Here is a 9,170-nt window from a genome sequence, read left to right on the forward strand (position 1 = left end):
AGTAGAGAAGAATGAAAGAATGGGTCTTCGTGGTCATCATGGGACAAAGACTGAAACAGTGATATGCAATACACTTGCTGTGGGTCTGGATACACCCTCATTCTTAACACCAATACAAATTGGAGGTCAAATATTATATCTTTTTGTTATGCAGGAAGAGCCAAACCTAATTAGACATCATTAGAGCTCCTCATTCCCATAACACAATACAGGAACAAGAACCTCATTAGTGATGGGAGGAAACGAACAAAGAAAATGAAGAAAATTTAATAACAGAAAATAGGAGGGGAGCCTTCTAACAGGGGAAACATTTTAATGCTTAATGAGTAGATCCACGGATTTCATTAACCTGCACAAAGTGTGTGTGAGTGTTGGTACAGTGGCTTTATTACCTCATTAATTAAAGCATTACCAACAAGATGCATTTATTTAATGAAACTCTGCTCTTGGTTTAAACGGCAATACTAATTAACCCCGTAATTGAGACATTTCTCACTCAATGAGAAAAAAAGGAAAAGGAAGAAAGAAACTCCACAGCACTACCTTGACATATTACTGAGGTAAAGTTTAGAAAAAGGGGGTAAGGCAAAGGTCAATGGGCCACAATAATTCTAAGAATTTGGTGCCCATCAGTTTAGGCCTGTTTGTAGGCACAGCTCTGCATTACTGGGTTTTCTTCCAACTGCTCAATGTGAGAAAGGTGTGGTGCTGTGCTCAGGAAGAGCTGTGGTGTGAGTAGTTGCTCTTTGAGCATCAGCTAGTAGTAGCCAAGGTGGCTGTGTCCCCATATCCAGCCTTTCTGGACTACAGTCCACAAGGAAAACTCTACTATAATAAAATGTTGCTGGAATGGCATTTGAAAGATGAGGAACTGAAGTCGGTGATGATTCATTGGGCAAAAGACTTTGGGCATAACATTATGTTAGAGGACTGGGGGGAAATATGGAAAGAAGGAATGAAATTTACTGCATGTAGTGCACTAAAAGAAAATATGTTGAAAATGATGTACAGATGGTATATTACCCCAGTCAAGTTGGCAAAGATGTATAAGGTTGATAATAAGTGTTGGAAAGGCAAAGAAAAAGTTGGTACTTTTTGTGGTGGGAGTGTAAGAAGGTAAGAAACTTCTGGGATATGATATATAATGAAGTGAGAAAAATGTTGAAATATACATTTGTTTAAAAAAACCAGAAGCTTTCCTACTGGGTATTATAGGTACTGACATTAAAAAGCAAGATGTTAAACTTTTCCAATATGCAGCGACTGCGGCAAGAATTTTAATAGCACAAAGGTGGAAACAGGAAGAAACACCAACAAAAGAAGAATGGACAGTGAAATTAATGGAGTATGCAGAACTGGACAAAATGACGGGAAGAATCCAAGAACAGCGGGACCAGAAATTCATCAAAGACTGAACTAAATTCACGAATTATTTGAAAGACAATGATACTCAATTGAATACGTTTATATGACTTCAAGAAGCTTTGTAGATAAATGAAGAAATATTATTGTAATTATAAATTTTATAGTGATTATTATGTATATGATAGTTTAAGCAATGATAGATTAAAGAAGTATAGATTAAAAAGATAGAAATCTGAAAACCATGTGGAAGGTCTGAGGGAAGTCACGGCTACGAAAGCCAAAAGATGGAAAATATGGATGATTATGTGATAATTAATTTTTCTTTTGTAGTATTTGTGTATTAAAACAATAAAAATTATTATTAAAAAAGGAAAACTCTACTATAGCTAAGAAACAGATTGTTTCTGTACCTGAGCTGTTTTTATTGCCACTGTTTGAAGATCCAAAATAAAATGTTCACTCCAAACCACTCATACAGTTTCCACTTATTTCAGCCTGTTAAACAATTTAGAGTACTGAGCAACGGGAAAACCGGAGTCATTTGTGTAGCAATATTTGGACTATTGCAATATTGGAGAAAATTACCCATAATGTACACCTATTACAAGGAAAAGAGAAACTGCTAATGTTCAGTGTGACATGGTGGGGCTTTATTTCATATGGCAATACATGAGATATGCAAAAATACATGGACAACAGGGTTTGGATTACTTGAAGTTTTCTCCACCATCAATGGATTTTGCCCTTTTACTGGTTCTCTGTTCTTCATTTCACTGAAGTACAGGTATTGTGATTTATTCATGGACTTACACGCATCCCGTGTTGGGGAGATATTTGAGGGAGGAGTTGCTTGCTTGTTTTTGTTGTGTGTTCTTCTTTGTTATTGTATATTTGAAAACCCAATAAATATATATATATATATATAAAGCATGCAGTAGCCAAGGAGAGGAGGGAGGTGCTGTCAGGCTTGGTCTCACTGTTGCTATCACAGCTGCTTTGCCTTACCTGCACAGAGACCTGCAGTGGACTACACAGGTGTGGACTGATATATCAGCAGCTACCCCTTGTAGCTCAAACAGAACAAGATAGTGGATCTTCAAGCTAGATCCAACATCCTTCACCACCCTCATTATTTGCCTCTGGCCATCAACCACTGTTAGTGCAACTGTGAATTCAACAGTGATTAAGTGCTATTAAAAAAAAAACAAAGTACAGTAGTGAATCAGTTGCCTTACTTGCTTTAGAATACCTGGAGCACTTAACGTCTGCTTTAGATTAACAAGAAAAGAGGAGGTGAAGACAAGAAGTGAGAGGTCAGGAAACGGTGGAGAAAAGAAGCAGTAAATGCCTTGACTAAAGGTTTTGTCTGAGAGGCAAAGGTTGAGTTCAGTCGGTTTGTGAAGCCATTTGTCAAAGGATCAGGAACAGAGCCACGAGCCCAACCCATTTTCTTCACAATGCACTTTAATACATTACTTTCCCTCTTCATGAAACCATAGCTTGCTATTGTGTGCAGACTGCCGTTTGAGTAAGCCCATCAAACAAGAGCTGCAAATAAAGAACAAAGTCTGGTTTGCAGTCCTGGTTAGGAGGACTCAGTCCAACAACGAATAGTTTAGCAGTTTGGTGTATGAGTTCTGCTGAAGAGCAATAGTGATGAATGAGCCGCATGCAGCCGAGCCTTCTTTACGATTCTACTCTATGCCTAACTCTGCACACATCCACTCCACTTGAATAGTCAGCACCATAATTTTGGCATGTGGCTTGCCATTCCCAAATAATGCTGGTGGAATACATTGGAAACAAAAATAAATTTTGATGCAAGTCAACTTTTTTATAAAGTCAGAGGGAAACACCTTAGATTACCGTTGGTTATAAACAAAATATATAATTTTGGGTCCGGGTAGGACCTTAAGGTCCTCAAATAATAACTTTTTGGAGGTCCCGAGCCACAAGGATACTAGGTTGCCTTCTCAGTACTGGCCCCGACTTGGTGGAACAGTCTGTCACAAGAGACCAGGGCCCTGCGGGATTTGGCATCTTTCCGCAGGGCCTGCAAGACGGAGCTGTTCCACCTAACCTTTGGGTTGGCTTCAGTTTAACCCTGATGTTTTATTCTTTTGGTGTGGTTGGTGGGCTACTTAAAAATGAGGCTGCAGTCTAGATTAAATTTTAAATTGTATTTTAATCTGTATTTTAATGAATTGTTTTATGCTTTTCTTGTGATTTTATTGGTGTTAGCCGCCCTGAGCCCGGTTTGGCAGGGAAGGGCGGGGTATAAATAAAAATTTGTTGTTGTTGTTGTTGTTGTTGTTGTTGTTGTTGTTGTTAAGGATATGCATATTTACTGCTTGCCTCACTGGTGAATTGTGAAGCTCAGCTGTGGGTATGGGGAGATGGTTAATGGCAGAAAACAAATCAAGCTATTTTAAAATAGAATTTTGCAAAAACAGACTGAAAGCATAATCCAGACATGGTGATATTTTTCAGCATCCATGCTATTGATAGAAACTGAGTGTCAGTATCATATATCCCCTAAAGTAAAGCTAAAACGGCTACAGAAAATGTTTTTTTTTAAAAAAAAAAAAACCCTATAAAGATATTTGGTGGAGACGCAGAGCAAAAATTATAATAGCTTTAAAAATCATTGGGGATTTTTGTTAATAGGAAAAATATCACTATACAAGCATGGTGGGAAGTCTCTTAAGGATTTGTCTTAACCCTTTTTGCTTTCGCTCAATCCATCCGACAAATGGATGAGTACTTGAACTACCATAGTTTTGCTAACAGCTAGGAATCCAGAGTAATAAATGTGCATTCAGTTAGAGAAAGCACCAGTATCAGATTACAGCTCAGGTCAGCCATGAAATTGCAGCAGTGTTTATTTATTTATTTGTTTTTAAAGGACCATTGTATGCTAACAGACAAGACCTATCTGTTTTTCTTCACCACTGGTATTGAATTTCTAAATTGCTTCCATGGTTCAAGAAGCTCCGGTACCATTTCTGTTGTGTCACTAACAAAATATGCATAGGTGGAGCAAGTCTCCAGGAATCTAATAATCATGTGTCAACAGCAGAGGAAAGCTTCAGTTTTCTCTTTATGAATAAAACATTTTCAATATCGCTTTCATTTTTCAAATCCTGAAATCCAGCAGCTTAAAATCCTGGTTTGGTAAATCGGGTTCTACCATGAGTAAGAGCACGTGTTGCGATCGGGACCTGGCAAGACACATTCCCTTCCTGTGGGGGTGGGGCCGGTAGCCGGCCTTAGTAGCTAATGGTCAGTTAGGAGTTGCTGGGCAAAAGTTAATGTTGCAACTTGTGATGGACAGCTTAGCGTCCTATTTAAGCCTCCGCACGTAGGGTGTTCCTTTCTCTTGGCTTCGGCTGCTGATCAGATCACCAGGCTGTGAACACGGTTGTATTAAACTTATTTATTCCTTACTTATCCCTTGTAGAACCTTTGGCCTTGTACCTTTTATTCTTAATTACCTCGGCTAACTTTAACACCCACCACCCTCATTTTAAGAATTCCCTTGTGATAATACCCTTCCCTCTACCCTACCCCCCTTTCCCCCCTCCTCCTTCCCCTCTTGGGGTCCCTGATGCCCCTTTTGCAGGCCCATGCCGCTTCCTCACAAGGAGGCCCCCTGATTGCCTTTCCACACACACACCTCCCACCATTCGGCTGGCCTGTTGGGGTCCTCTTGTACAGTTGTTGGATAAACTACATTTACTTTTGGCATAGGGCATCTTTATTGCCAGCCGGTCTGTGTCTAGGCAGCCTAAGAGGGTGGCAAATCACTCTGTAGCCCCAGGGCTTTGGTGTGTATTTTCACAAAGGTTGGATAATAATAATAACAGATAATAATAATAACAGCAGTTGCTTTTCCTGTTTGATTTCCAACCCCTCCCCTGGCAGGGGCTTCGCCACACCAGGGGCCTGTTTGGGCTCTTCCCTCTGCTCCTTGGGAAGATTCTCCCGGTGCCCATGAGCTCGGCCCATGCGTAATCTCCTGGTTTGCCTTTCCCAATAGTGAGAGCCCCCATTAGGGGCTTTCCTTGCACAAAAGGTTCCCCCCCCCCATTTCTTCCACTTTATAATAGTGGCGTTAGTCAGGGCTGTTCCTAGATTGGCTGGAATCACTTTCATTAGTATTCCTGCAGGCTGCCTTCATTTGGGGGTGTGCAGTGCTGTAGGCCGTTTTTTAATCTAGCCATGGGCAGGAGCACTATTGGGAGGTTCTTTTAATACTGCAGCTGTTGCTATTGTGAGCGTGCTTTCCTAGCTTTTGATGTGAGCACTGCTTTGGGCTGCTTCTTTTTCATTTTGTGTGGGCCTCATCATGGCACAGATCTTTAAGAGCAGAATCATTGAGGCCTATACGGCCTGCTCATACCATTGAAGCCTAAGCCTTCTACTGTTAACAGAAAATGGCTGAGTCTCTGTGACATGTGACTCTCTCTATACAATTGTATCAGTCTTCTTGCAGGCTTAGCAGCTCTGTGTGGGTGTGACTGCCTGAATGTTTGTGCTGTTCTTGCCGATGCATCTCTGAGGCAGACATGGTGGAGCCGGTTTGCTCCTGGGGCCTCTTATACTGGGGCACTCTGTGTATGCTCTTTAGCTTTGCTGTTTCCTGAGCAAGTTTATTTTCTTCAAGTATATTTTGCCCTGTTAGGTCAGTCACCATTTTAGATGTCTATCCTTTAGCATTCCTTATGGGGATTACTCTATTGCTGGGTAGGTAGAATAAAATAAGAATAATTTATTGTCACTATACCACATGTTTACAGTGAGTTTGAATGAGCCTGCTCCCCCCAATTTCACAGTCCTTGTCACATTTCGAGCTGTCGTATTACTACCAACCCCTAACGGCAGCTGCGATGTTGCTGTATTTCATTCAGCAGCCGCACGGCCCATGGGTAATAAACTCTTCCTTAACCTGTTGCTGGAATGGCTCCAAAGTAGGCTTCTATGCAGCTTGCTTCCTATCCCAGCAAAGAGGGCTATTAAGGGGCCGTCCCAGTCACTTTTTCACCCAATCTTAGTTGTGCTATGGGCCATATAATGCTTTTCCATCAAACGTGCTGAGTCACAGATTTACTAAGGGCCAAGTTTTCCCCATGTGTGCCTGTGAAAATAAATCAATTGAATCTCTACAGCATGTAATGTTCAATTGCCCTATGTACAGTTCGATCCGTGCCAGTATATTAAATCCGATAATTCAGTCTATTGCGGATAAGCCAGTTGACCTATGTCTTGCTTGGGTTCTTCAAGATGTGGACCCTTACATAACCCTACAGGTTGCTAGATTCCTAACAGCTGTTATTGCGTATAAGAGACGAAATGGGATGTTAGCTGATTAATGAAATTACAAATATGTTTTCCAAAACGAAATTAGTCACTGATTTTAGTTTTATGCTTAAATTTTTAACTTTTTAAAAATTTCTCCGAGATATGCTTTTATGGAAATGTTAATATTGGTCCTTGTGAGTTGTGTTTTTATTTGCGGCTTGTACGGTGCCGTTGTTTTATTTGATTCTCCTTTGTTTGTTCTGTTTGTTCTGTTTTTGTATTGTAAGATGGGCGCAAATGCCGAATAAACATCTATCTATCAGCTCAGCGAGCAGCTAGGAGGAAGGGGCAGCAAAAGGCCCCCTCCCGGGCTGGGAGGTCTTCTCAGTCCTTTCCTGGGCCTTCTTCTGGGGTTGGTATCTCACCCGTTTCCTTTCCTCAGTCTCTCCCAGGTACTTTGCTGCAGGATCCTGCGCCTGAGTCCTCTGCTGAGGTCAGCCTGCCAGTGCCGTTACAAGCATCTTCAGGCGGGAAGCGCTGCCACAAAAGACGTTCCAGAAAGCCAGCCAAAAGGAGCTAGGGAGTCTCTTCTTCTCCTTCAACGGCCTCTTCCAGGTACCTCGGCCCAAGGGGCGATTCGCCATGACGGGAGCACCTTTTGGTGGGGCAGCAGTATAGGTGCTGGCATGCTTGCAAAGCTATGCGGAAGGAGCCTATCTTATTGATAAGGAGTCGCCTTGGGCCGCAGTTAGCCTGTGCAGCATTTGAGACCTTTAGCACCTTCTTTGATTGGTCTTGGAGATTGAGTCTGGTTAACCTCGTGCACCCGGGTAACCTGTTATCATGATTCTTATTATCGCGGGATCATGGGACAACATGGCTTAGTTATTGGGCACCTTTATTCCTTCATGGAGGAACCGTGTGTCCTGTTGACAGGTCATCTAATTACTTTTGCAGGCAAAGCAGTTGCACAGGCATTTCCCTGTCCCGCTTCCAAGTAAGCCGCAGACGGATTTTAGGCGGAGGTTACAACCTCCAAGCGACTGCATTAGTGTTCGCCATGGCAGGAGTCGTGAACCTGCACATTGTCTTACGGGCATTCTGATGCTACTGGAATTGCTTAGGGTTTTAATGCAGGGGTGGCAGCTGTTCAACGCCATGGCCCCGAGTCCGGTGTAGCAAGGCAATCGTGTGATTTAACCTGCTTGAGTTTTCCCCTTTGCAGTAACTGTGCCCATCTGGATTGAGGAGTCCAGCGACAGTTGGAATTGTACTTGGTATGGCGACCAGGCAGTGGGGACCTGGCAAATGGCCCTCACATTACTGTAGAGTTTTGCCCTCTTTTTTACACATTGTCAGCTGCACTGCTTAAGGTTTAAATGGTGTTTGCTGCTCATGTTCTTACGGGTTCATCTGAGGTTTCGATGTTGCCCTCTCCCATATTTCAGACGGGGACCTTCAGGTCCCGGGCTCTGGTCGCCTAGTTGGAGCCGGAATTTTCTGGAACCCTTGTGGCAATTTAGCGACAATTATTTATTATGAGGAGTAGCTTCCATTCCCTCTGCCACTTTAGGCTTTGAGCAGCTCCGGAGTGACTTCTTAACCTTTCGCTGGCAGTCTTGCCTATTTGGAGGGACTTGCCCCCATTCTCTGAGCAGGCGTTGCAGTCCTTGGCTCGCCTGCTCTGGTTCGGACGGGCCCTAATATCATCCAGACTCAGTCCACTGCAATTTCTATTACAGCTCTCTTGGAATGGGGGCCCTATATCCGGCCGTAGGCAGCGGGGAAGCCAGGCCCTGGCCCGTTGAAGGACACGGTTTAAGATTTGGGCTTTGAGAACGCTAGGATAGGGCACACTTTAGTGCATGTAAATGCCCTTCCTTGCCCAGTGTCAGTTTGCCAGGGTCATGAGCAAGGCCATAGTGGCCTATGGCTCTTCGGCTGGTAATTACCCCCCTCACACTTCCCAATTGGCCCGCCAGGATGGTGGCGCTTTGGGGTTTGCCGGCAGATGGAATGTTGGGACTGGGAAGGTGGAAGCCCGCGGCTCATAAGGGGTTTGTGAGACTTCGGTCTTGATTCCTGAATTGATACTGCCTGTTTTCTGCTTTCAGGTCCCGAGCCCAGCTGCATTTGGATTGTCGGGCACAGCATCGTGCACTGGGCCAGCGCCAAGGCATGGGAATTGGGGCTTGGTGCTACTCTTGGACTTTTCCCAAATTTGAGAGTTCCTTGGTTGGGCAAACGGGGCATGCTGTGGGATGAGCTTGTCCCTCTGGTTAAAAAACCGGGTTTTTGGGTGGGTCCCCCGGATATCTTGTGATTCAATTGGGGGAGAATGACTTGCCCCGAACTGGTTGTCGCGCTTTGCGCTTCTGGATTCGTAGAGAATTGAAAATTTTGGGGGGCCAGCCTGCCCAACACAATGCTTATCTGGTCACATTTGCTGCAGCGAGCTTCCTGGCGGGGAGCTCGATCCATGGCAGCGGTCAATAATGTGAGGA

The sequence above is a fragment of the Lacerta agilis genome, chromosome 2 (genome assembly GCF_009819535.1).
Source record: "Lacerta agilis isolate rLacAgi1 chromosome 2, rLacAgi1.pri, whole genome shotgun sequence".
Lineage (NCBI taxonomy): Eukaryota > Metazoa > Chordata > Lepidosauria > Squamata > Lacertidae > Lacerta > Lacerta agilis.